The sequence below is a fragment of the Harpia harpyja genome, chromosome 5 (assembly GCF_026419915.1).
Source record: "Harpia harpyja isolate bHarHar1 chromosome 5, bHarHar1 primary haplotype, whole genome shotgun sequence".
Classification (NCBI taxonomy): domain Eukaryota; kingdom Metazoa; phylum Chordata; class Aves; order Accipitriformes; family Accipitridae; genus Harpia; species Harpia harpyja.
Window position 1 is genome coordinate 49,872,942 of NC_068944.1, and position 11,498 is coordinate 49,884,439.

An 11,498-nucleotide genomic window follows, 5' to 3' on the forward strand; every position below is an offset into this window, starting at 1 on the left:
AGTCGTGTAGTCCATGGTTTGCTTTTCTCAGGAACAGATTAGAAAGGCATTTTGTGGGGAGAAACACATCCCTACAAGCCCCTTTCAATTTGCAATTTTAAATCCTCACCTTTACATTCAATAGCTCAATTTTAAATTGTTTAATGAATAAAAAAATATATTAAACTCATAAAGTTCAAATTCATTCTTTTAATGTGTAAACAATCAGGTTCAAATAATTGACTGCTAATAGTCAGTGAACAGACTTACTGACTTCAGAGGGATTACTTAAAGTGTTTATTTGTATCTTTTATGTAAATAAGCTCTTTGTTTTAATTGCAAAGCAAAATTATGACATGAAGTAACTCATTCAAAATATATAGTTATGATAAAAGTCCCTTTATGAAAAGGTGTGGTTTTATTCTAATTAATACCACGCTTGCCTGCACAATTTTAATTGTACATTGCTTGACAGTTGTCATTCATAAAAACTTGTAGGAGAAAAACTTAGCTTTTAAAGGGTCTGCCAGCAGGTGAATCTGATCTAAAACCTCAGATGTGCAGCAAAATCTACCCAGAATTTTAGTCTAAGCACAAAGAAATATTTTTATATTTAAAGATATTCTGTTAACTTGTCTTCTGACTTACAGCTAACGCTGGGAATTTCAAACTGAATCTGAGTTAAGAAGTCAATGAACTGGCAGGGAGGCCAATCTGCATCGTTATGTCCATGGACACTCACTTAAAAATGAACAGGACTAATGTCTTTGGCAGCTACGAGCAGACACTACACAAGCCAGACAAAGTGGAACAAATTCCCTTCTATTTAAGAACCTTTAAAAATGAAAAGAATTATAAACTCACTCAGATGTGATATAACTATTGCAGGAATAGAAAGACAGCTCTGCAGAATCCTTGCAGGGATTAATGCATAGCATCGTGAATTAGAAGAAAATCAGTGAACAGATGCCTGCGAGAGCATATGAACTGAGCAGAAAAGTACTGAAGCAACATGTATTTAAGAAGATTTATTTGCTTTGCAGGAGAAGGCAAGGAAGAGGAAGGAAAACATGACTTTTTTAAAAAAAAAGTAAAAATTACAATAATTTGAAAACTAATCATGGTAATTTCTGGCATGCTGTCTTGCTTTATAGTCATGAATATTTTAAAGTCATTGAGAAACATCATCTTGTGAATATCACTTGGAAATTTTCTGGGTCATAGTCAAATTAAATTACTTAAATCAAAAATCTAGTAGCAAAATTAATGTACCTAACTAATATATCACTTATCAAGCTATGCTGAAAAATTACATATTTTCTATGAATTTAATTTTAAATTCAAGACAATAACCAGCTGCTGTTCAGCAGAACCTTTTTGTTATACTTGTTTCATATTTATGCACTCTATGTGACTCCTTGGGAATTGATAGATTTAACTGAAATTGCAGTAGCAGAAGATGTAGAGAAGTATAAGTTGAAGCGATTTTTACTGTAAGAAGGACAATCTAACTCTTTTTCCAGTAAATTATCTTCTCTATAATTGGAGTTCTTTCCTTATCTAATCATTTGTTCACACATGTACCAATCAGAGTGAAAAGACTATGTACAGTACCAGTTTAAACCTTCTCTGTATTTTGTTTTTGTTCATAATATCAAAGGCAAGGAACTGTAAATGTAATTTGCTCAAGAGAATATATAGAGCACATGGAGATTAGGGAATTAACCAGGCATTTCACAGTATTATTTTTAAACAAGTTCTTTACCTGTCTTCTATGACTGTTTGCATAAAATAATCACATTTTGTTATAAAGTTTAAAGTCTGAGTTTGGGGAATCTGCTTTTATATTATGCAGGCAGGAACGTGCTGGTTATTTGTATTGTGGACCAGATCCTTTACTTTCAAAGTATTTTAAGATTTTCATACATATTTATTACAAATTACTGTTGTGACAACATCAGCTACTTTACTCATTTAAGTAAGAAAATGATGATATTTAAAAAGAAACAAATACCTTTAAGTTTCACAGTTTCTTTCTCTACTTGAATTCAGACAGAACTCTGATCTGTTTGCTGACATTTGTCCTGTCCATAAGGCAGTGAAAAGTCTGATAACTCATTATACCTTGTCTTCTGACACACTGGGTCTGGGATTAAGAGGGTCAGAGATGCAAAACTTCTGGATGTTTCATTCAATATTCCTGGCATTGGAGCCACAGAAATCCAAGTTTGTACTTTTTAATGCTAAATCAGATACTAACTGCCCAAGTAATGGGGTAAAAAATTTTTGTACTGTCTCTCCCACCTGTCCCATGGATCCCTCTACATATGGATAATCAGGCCCTGGCATTAAAGAAGGTTTAACATCTATTTTTCAGTAAAGGAGGCAGTGCAAGAGTATTTATTGCACTTGCATTACTATTACTACTAAATATTTTTGCATTTTTTGACTGAAGTATATGACTCTTTACTGGAAAAGATAAAAACGAAATTAGTGTCCTGAAATAACCTCTCCCATGATTTATGTGCTTATTTGGGTTTGTAGGAAAATGCGATATTAAGAACTTTTATCCTGTATAGTACTTGCATTTCTTCTAGAGTTTAAGTCCTTACGATGGTGTGCTCTGGCAGCTCAGTCACCCATAGTGCTGCAGAGTGCTGATGTATGGTTTTGTTTAACCAGGAATGAATAAAGGGGCTCAAAGAAGTCTACGTCCAAATTTCAAAAATACACAGTAATTGTTTAAAACCAACTCTGCCATTTTACTGAAGACAGATTAATTTATGAATGAGATTCCAGTGTGTCAGAGCGAGAGCAATCTATGAACAAAAGAGCTTACACAGCTAGTAAGGCACTTATTAAAATGTAACAGAATATAATTTCTATGTGCTTTCTTTCTAAATTTAGGATTTATTTTATCAGCCTTTCCAGCAGCAGTCCTAAGCCGTCTTTATTGTATGAGATGGTCATTTATTTTCTAATCCTTTTATATAATTAAACAAACACCATTTTAATTCTGCTACATGTGGAGGAAATGAAGTAAACAAATGCATTGTCAGACTAAATCCCTTCCTTGGTGCGAATCAATATCTGATCTATTGATTTAATTTTATAAATTAATTCTGGCCATTACTGTAACCAATTGCTCTTTCAAAAAACATCAGACACTGACCAAATGCAAAATTGACAAGTCACGGGCATTTCATAAATCATCAGAACACCACATGTTCAGGTATTAGACAAGTGTACTCTTTGCTGGGTGAAAAACTGGCTGGATGGATGAGCCCAGAGGGTTGCGGTGAATGGAGTTAAATCCAGTTGGTGGCAGGTCACAAGTGGTGTTCCCCAGGGCTCAGTATTGCGGCCAGTTCTGTTTAATATCTTTATCAATGATCTGGATGAGGGGATCGAGTGCACCCTCAGTAAGTTTGTGGATGACACCAAGTTGGGAGGGAGGGCTGATCTGCTTGAGGATAGGAAGGCTTCACAGAATGATCTGGACAGGCTGGATCGATGGGCCAAGGCCAACTGTATGAGGTTCAACAAGGCCAAGTGCCGGGTCCTGCACTTGGGTCACAACAACCCCATGCAGCGCTACAGGCTTGGGGAAGAGTGGCTGGAAAGCTGCCTGGCAGAGAAAGACCTGGTGATGTTGGTCGACAGCCAGCTGAATGTGAGCCGGCAGTGTGCCCACGTGGCCAAGGCCAACGGCATCCTGGCTTGTATCAGAAATAGTGTGGCCAGCAGGAGCAGGGAGGTGGTTGTTCCCCTGTACTGGGCACTGGTGAGGCCGCACCTCGAGTACTGTGTTCAGTTTTGGGCCCCTCACTGCAGGAAAGATATTGAGCTGCTAGAGCGTGTCCAGAGAAGGGCAACCAAGTTGGTGAGGGGACTTGAGCACAAGTCTTATGAGGAGCGGCTGAGGGAACTGGGGCTGTTTAGCCTGGAGAAAAGGAGGCTGAGGGGAGACCTTATCGCTCTCTACAACTACCTGAAGGAGGGTTGTAGTGAGGTGGGTGCTGGTCTCTTCTATCAAGTAACTAGTGATAGGACGAGAGCAAATGGCCTCAAGTTGCGCCAGGGGAGGTTTAGATTGGATATTAGGAAAAAATTCTTTACCGAAAGGGTTGTCAGGCATTGGAACAGGCTGCCCAGGGAAGTGGTGTCACCATCCCTGGAGGTATTCAAAAAGCACGTAGACAAGGCACTTCAAAACATGGTTTAGTGGGCATGGTTGATGGTTGCACTCAATCTTGAAGGCCTTTTCCAAACTAAATGATTCTATGATTCTGTCATTACTTTCTAGGCCTGAAACCAAAGAACTGGGATAACATAACAGGAGCAAATCGAGCTGTGAACTGAAATGTAGGGATTAAAATGTGAAATAAATACCATTGAGAACTGAATAAAAATTAAAAATCTATCATTTTGACATTATCTTGTAAAATAATATTATCATCTTTCTTCTGAAAACAGTCCTGTAGAAAAGATTAATTAATGTTTTGATAAAGAATAATTACTCATGCAGGTATCACGAGAATGATCTCTTTGACATAAATGCCATATCTTGAAAAATTCTAAACCTTACCACCAATATTTATTGAATTAAAAATCTTGGGAAGATAGACTGTGAATGAAAGGCTTCTTAATTTATTTCTTAATTTAAGTATTACTATCTTTTAAAGTAATCTACCTTGAAAAGAGGTTTTAACATAAAAAGTAAAGAAACAATTGCAAAAATTTGCATTTATATAAAATGGCATTTTGGAGAATTGTAACTAGACAAGTATTTATGTAACAAATGAGCCAGAATTTGTTTTTCTTTCTTATTACATGCATTAAACAAAAAAAAGCTATAAATACTAAATTGTTATCTGGACTGTTTTCTATGTTACTTTTCCCATCAGTTATATAACATTCATGAAGATGAGGATAAAAAAGAACTAAAATTAATAATTCTACAATTTAATAATTCTTAAGAGGTATCAGAGCTAGCAAAATGCTTATCAGAAATTGAAAACAAATATTCAAATTTAATAAAAATATATTCCCAAGTTTAAATGCCCCATTTACAATATATACTGATTTACCTCAGAAAATCTTTGCATATTTGAAGTTCCCGGCACAGCAGTTCAGTGAAGGCCTAGCATTTTAAGAAGGATACTCTTGCTCCATCTAGTGAAAAAATTGTAACACATCAGGCTTCAAGCCTGAAGCTGAACAATTGAATCTACCCAATTCATGTAGCCCCCCCAAAATATATTCATTGTCGAGTTAAATTCTATTCATCCCCCTGTTGAAATAGAATTCTGATTTTGCAGTACATCTCAGGTTTAAGACTTTATTCATAATCTTTTGAGATAGAAGTCATAAATGGAAAATTGAACTGTAATGAAGATTACAAGAAATAGAATGTAGGAGATGTCCTCCACCCCAAATAACTGAAGTCATCCCAGTGTCCATCCCATCCCTGGTTGCTTCCTCTTGCAATAAATCCTCTCTAATCCCTACTATTCATCTAGTTTTCTATCTTATTCTTTCAGTTGTTCTTGAGAATTTTTAATGATCTTTCCATTCTTTGTTACTCTATCTCCCTTTCTGAACCCTAGTCAAGTTATCCTCACAATTTTCAGTAACAGCCATCACTTTCAATGGCCTCTTCCCCATATCAATTTTCTTAAATTGTGCTTTTTGTTGTCAGCAATATATCCATATCATCTTCATTTATCAAGCAGTGGGGAAGTCAACAGAGCTAAAATACTAGAAAACCATGCCCTCCAGAAAGACATTTTTCCTCTTCCCTAGGTGCTCCCTTTCCAGTCAGGTCAGGAAGGGCTGGTTGATTTTCAAATTAATTATTGCGTTGTTTGTTCTGCATCGAGTAACGTACTGAAAATGCAAAAAAACCCCCCCACACCCCAAACCAACCATTCATTTTGGACCCTATCTAGTCTATTAATGGAAGGTTTTTTTGGATTTCACATGTTAAGTCGCAGCCCTTGTTAACCCATGTGAAGAGACTCATCTTGCATTTGTGCACATTACTATTTCTACATGATGCATTGTACATAATATTTGTAGAACGTAAAGTAACAAAATGCTGTGAGAACTGGTGCAACCACCTAGATTTCATGAGGGAGGAAATAATAGGAGGTCTCTCTTCAATGTCTCAAATGTGTAACTGCTCTTTCCTATTTAATAATTATTTAAAAAGGTCCCAATGTAGTTAGGAACATGTTACTCTCCAGTAGATTGGAAACCAAGTTTAAAGTGACAGCATAATATGAAGATGGCTGAAAGTAAGAATTTAATGCTTCTAATTTTACTCTTTTTCATTTTGGATCTGAATATTTAATAGGTTTCACACTTACAGCTTTTCTCTCAAGTCATAATCAGATCCAATCCATATTATAACTTGAGTTTTTATGTTGTTTTCTGGAATCCATTTTCAAGAATAAGAATTTAGATAGGTGGTGGTGGCACCTAGCAAAAGGAAAAAAACAAATCATAATAACAATAAGAATGTTCTGCATTTAGTAAATTCCTTATATCAATGTTTAAAACTGAAGGAACTCAGAAACACCAAAGGCTATTATGTCACTAAAAGTAATTATTCATATGTTCAATGTTTAAACTTGAATTTTGATAATACCTCTTACTACTTTATCTGAAATGAGATTTGTTGGATTTAATGTATTAAATGATATCCAGTTAATATTTTGCAACTCTACCCTTCAAGGAACTACAATTTCAAAGTATTGTAAAATCTGTTTTGTCAATTACATTTTGTCTTCCTGTGAGGTCTGCAATTATCTGCCATAAAAAGACAGCTAGCAGATGTCTGGTATGATACACAGGGTAACACCAATACACTCACCGTCATGTTCATTGCTTCAGAGTGCTTAACTGTGATGTTTATAGAGCAAGGAATGAAAGATCCTTCTGTAATCTATAATCAACTTAATGTCATGTTAGCAGAATGCTACATTTTGCAGTCATGTACATCTTCTGGCTGTTTTCTGAGGTAGGCAAGTTGACAGTCAAAAAGAGATATTAATGGCCAATTGGTCTATTAGCAAAAAAAGCTGTCAGAATTTGCACCTGTGTTAGAAATTGATATGATGACAAGGAAACTATTCAAGTTATGGTTCTCAGAGTGGGGGATTTGGTACAGCAGAGAACTGTAAATGTGGGGAATTAATGAACCACTTGCAGTTCATATTGAGTTGTCTGTACTTTTTATCTCAAAGTTTTATCATCCTTATTTTGTTTTCAGGATGTATCAAGGATAAAACCTTCATGATACCTTAAGGAAACTAAAGATACTACCTGTTAATTGTGAATTTTATTACAGTTAATGAATAATTGATCCATGAAGAAGAGAAAAGGGTGCTCACCTGCATAAAAACTTCTCTAGAAGAGGGCTAAAAATTAAGAGAACAGAAAAAAGAACTCACACTGTGCAGAGAAAGTCTTAAGGGCCTTAAAGACAAACACAGGATCTGAGTTCTTGCCATCCTCATTAGAATTAGCCAGAACTTGAATCCTGAGCAGAAGGCTGCCAAGTTCATGTGAATATCAGTGCCCCAAAGTACAAATTATTCACACCAAAGTAGCCCAATTTTGTGAGTGTATACATTTTGTATAATTCCAGCTTCACTTCAGAAAGCATTCCAGAGTTTTCTTAATTCTCTAAAACATGCTTTTTGCTAGGTTTACATCTACTGATAATGATTTTCTCCTGACTTCTTTCCACAGACTTACCACTTTAAGCCTCTGATAAAATCCTTCTTATTACATTGGCATGTAATTCCTTGAACAAAGACCAAAAAACCAAAAGGCTTACTGACCTACAAAGCTGCCAGATTATCTTTTGAAAGCAAGGGAGGGCAAAAAGGAAGCTCTGATATTTTATAACATGAGTGAGTGATGTTTGTGAATCCAATATCAAGGGTTCTAACAAAGAACAGGAGTAAAAGATGTATTTTATGTAAATTCAATCAAAAGCTAATCAAGTGATAGGAAAGGTGGAAGTGCATAATTGCTGTGAAGACTCTCAGCAAACACAGTGTAAATTGGCTGGGGTGTGGGTCAGCACTGGGTGTGTCAGCTAGGTACAATATTTTTGTTGGCACAAGAGGGCTTAGCCATCAATAAGATCTGCATGGGGATGCACCTTTATCATGTTTTAAAAATAGCTAGAAAGCATGGTAGCTGGATTGTGTCTATACAGGTATAGTCTATTATTCTCAATTTTCATATATTTTATGAAAATATAATATTTTATTTTTTTCATATATTTTATTTTTTAAGCAGTCACAGATATAACTGCATTTGGGCTGTTTCTTCATTGCTGAGAGCAGTTCAGCAAAGCTCAGAAACTGGGGCAAACATAATTGTGTTAGCTGTAGTTGAGCTAAACTTCTGCTACCTATGCTAGCATACTTCTAGCTACTTAAAGTGCTAGGGTCCATGCAGTATTTTATTGTGTTTGATATTCATCTTACAAAAGTTGTAGGTACTCAACACCTCAGAAAGGCTGAATCTCAGTTTACATATTGCAATCAGAATTGTCCTACTATTATTTCAGAAAATGAGGGATTTCAACAGATCGTATTTTGGAAGGATTTTTAGGAATGGGTCACACTCATCAGAAATTTACAGCAGAACATTCAAGAATTTACAAAGTTTAAGGAGTTTTGATGTAATTGCCTTTCAACGCCAGTGCAAAGATATGTAACAAAAAACCACACTGGAAACGCTGCATTCCAAAAGTCTCTAAGTCAGTTTAGATACTATTAAGTTGCATTAGAAAAGTAAAATAGTTTGAATAGTGCACAGCTTATAATTTTTACCTAGCTGATCTAAAAAAAATCCATGGTTTTTTGGGAAGGAAACAGCTGAAAGAACAGGTTATGTTTTTAGAAACACTTCTTGTTTATAACTAAGGGAGGTGCATTTTCCACTGACAGGGTAGGAAGCAGAGAGCCATTGTTAGGTCAAAAATCTCCCACATCTAAACAAAAAGAGTCAATACACACACAAATGAAGAAATCTGTTTCACCCACACGTTGAAGCAGCACTATATACTGATAACAGTGAATCTGGCACACATAGTGATAATTATTTGTGTAAGCAATTGCACAGTCAAGATTTGAGTAAATTTTATTTCTGGATAAGACAAACCCACAATTTAAGCAGAGATCTGCCTGGCTAAAGCTGTTATAAATAGAATTCTACACGAGATTCCAAGATGAAAACAGTAGCATCTTTAAGTACTTCTAATGAAAAAAGAGTAACTTTGAATTCATCTGAATTAGTCAATATTCCACTGATATAACACCACTTACTCACTCTTCTGCTGATTCTTTGTCATTTGTTCTTCAGTATTAATCTCGTGGCTGGGAGCTGTCAACACTATTTAAAAAAAAAGAAAAAAAGAGGAAGCGGAGAGAAAAATCTGTGGGTATACCAAACATACAGGTCAAATGGAAATGTTTTGTGTGTCACTTCTGAGTAAATAATCAGTATATGTGGGTTTTATTGTTAACTTTAGATTAGCTGAAAACAAATAAAAAACCCCAGGACTTTTTTCATGTTTCTTTCTTTCAGCGGAGGTGAAAAAAAAAAAAAGAAAAAAAAGCAGTTTGCAGCAGTGCTATGATGACCTCTTGTGGTTAAATAATGTATGCAGTTTGTTTCACAGTTTCTCAAAAACTTTCAGTATCCAAGGTTAAATTCTGCTCTTAGATCTGAACAGTTTTGTGTTGCTAATTCTACTTAACCTGAATTAACTTCTCCTCCCAAACACACTGTCAGTATTTGTTTAGCTCACTGCTAAAAAATTCTTTTAAAAATATCTCAACCTTTGCACTCCACAAACTTGACAGGTGAGAGTATCGTATTTTCTCACATGCTAATTTGCTAAAGCCAATTCACAGCTCTATATAAATAAATTCATTAACATAAAGAATGAGAATTTTTTAATAAAAACATACCCACTACAAAATGTTAAAGACATCATATGGTACTAGCCACTCATTATAAGAAATTAGAGCAATAGATATAAAATACGATATTGATAGATTACAACAATAGATACTGAACATATATATTTTCATATAAAAATTTAGTACATTAGCTAACTATATGTATCATCACATCTAAATTGCTGCTAAAGCTGTCTCCTTTCATCAATTTTTCTTGTAACAAAAATCACAGAACTGAACATTTTCTGACGTTGTTGAATGCAGTCTATTAACCTGGATCATATCATCTGACACCTTATCCCTTAGTAGATAAAATCATCCAAGACTTTAGCCTGATTTTGCAATTTCCTGAAATCATTCAAAATTACACAGATTTAATGAAATGACTTTGCTGAGTGATTACTCTTCAAGTGATGGTCCTGACAGTATTTATGGATCTCGTGGTAGCACTTTCTCACTGGAGGATCACCAGTGGTGGAATTTGCACCTGCCAGGCAGTATTCACATGATCCCGCACCTTACTAAATTTAGGATCTATTGCAAAGACATTTCTGCACTGGCTCTGCTCTCTGAAGTTTTAGAAGCTCGTCGGCAGCGTAACCTTGGACTGCCACCAGCTGGATATGTGCCACATTCTGATATGCTGTGATTGCAGCTGGGGGAGGCCTGCATTCAGCTGCTGTGAGACATTTCTTGTTTATGTAACACATACTTAAGAGATATGTGGGTTAAAAACAAACATTGCTCTTAGTGTACACAATAATGAGTCCCTCCTATTATTACCTCTCCTTGTTTCTTTTCCTTGAAAAAAATTAATATCAGAGTCTGTGGAGCGAAACACACTATAACAATGATGGCAACAACAACAAAAAAAGCAGGTTTAAGTTAAAATGTGGTTATCTTCATGTGTCAATAGGAAGCACTGACAGTGGTCATGTATCCTGAAAAATCTCACTGGCTTTTGAAACATCATCAACAAACTTCTGACAACTTCTTGCACGAAATGGTTCTGAGCACTGCTGGCATGCAGACTTGGGAGACAAAAACAAACTGTGTGTGGGAGGGAGCTGTTTTATTTCTGTTGTCTAATAGGCCTAATCTGTCTCACTTTTCTTTAGTTGGGTTAACTTTGCAACGCTAAGGACTGACCGACTTAAAACTGTAAGCCTAATTTACAAGGAGCAAAATTCAAAACTCTAGGCACCATTTGAACTCTCAACTAATTACAGTTTGCATATCTGAGGATGTGATTTGTTTAAATGTCTAAATGCTGTCATTATTTCCCCTGCAGTTGGTTACAGGCATGATAATAACCAGCCCGAGACAATTTTAATTTGATCCTCAAGGTGCAGCAGTATTACTCCCCTGCCTCAGCCTGGCCTGCCAGGTGGCTCGTGGCCACTTCTTGCCCATTGGAGGCTCCTGGCCAGCCAGCCAAGAAGCCAGCTAGCTAGTGACCTTCTTAGAGGAGGTGGCTGCTTGGGCAGCAAACACTCAGGCACCTTGCCCCTCATTGTATGGCCTGCAAAG

General features: G+C 36.0%; 1 long non-coding RNA gene across 1 annotated transcript in view; it reads right to left on the reverse strand.

The window, feature by feature from the left end:
- LOC128142312 (uncharacterized) overlaps positions 1–11,498 on the reverse strand; it is a 61,182-nt gene that overhangs the window by 20,314 nt on the left and 29,370 nt on the right. The window contains exon 4 of the long non-coding RNA XR_008235345.1: positions 9,330–9,396. This is a non-coding gene — a long non-coding RNA (uncharacterized LOC128142312). The remainder of the gene's footprint in view (positions 1–9,329; positions 9,397–11,498) is intronic.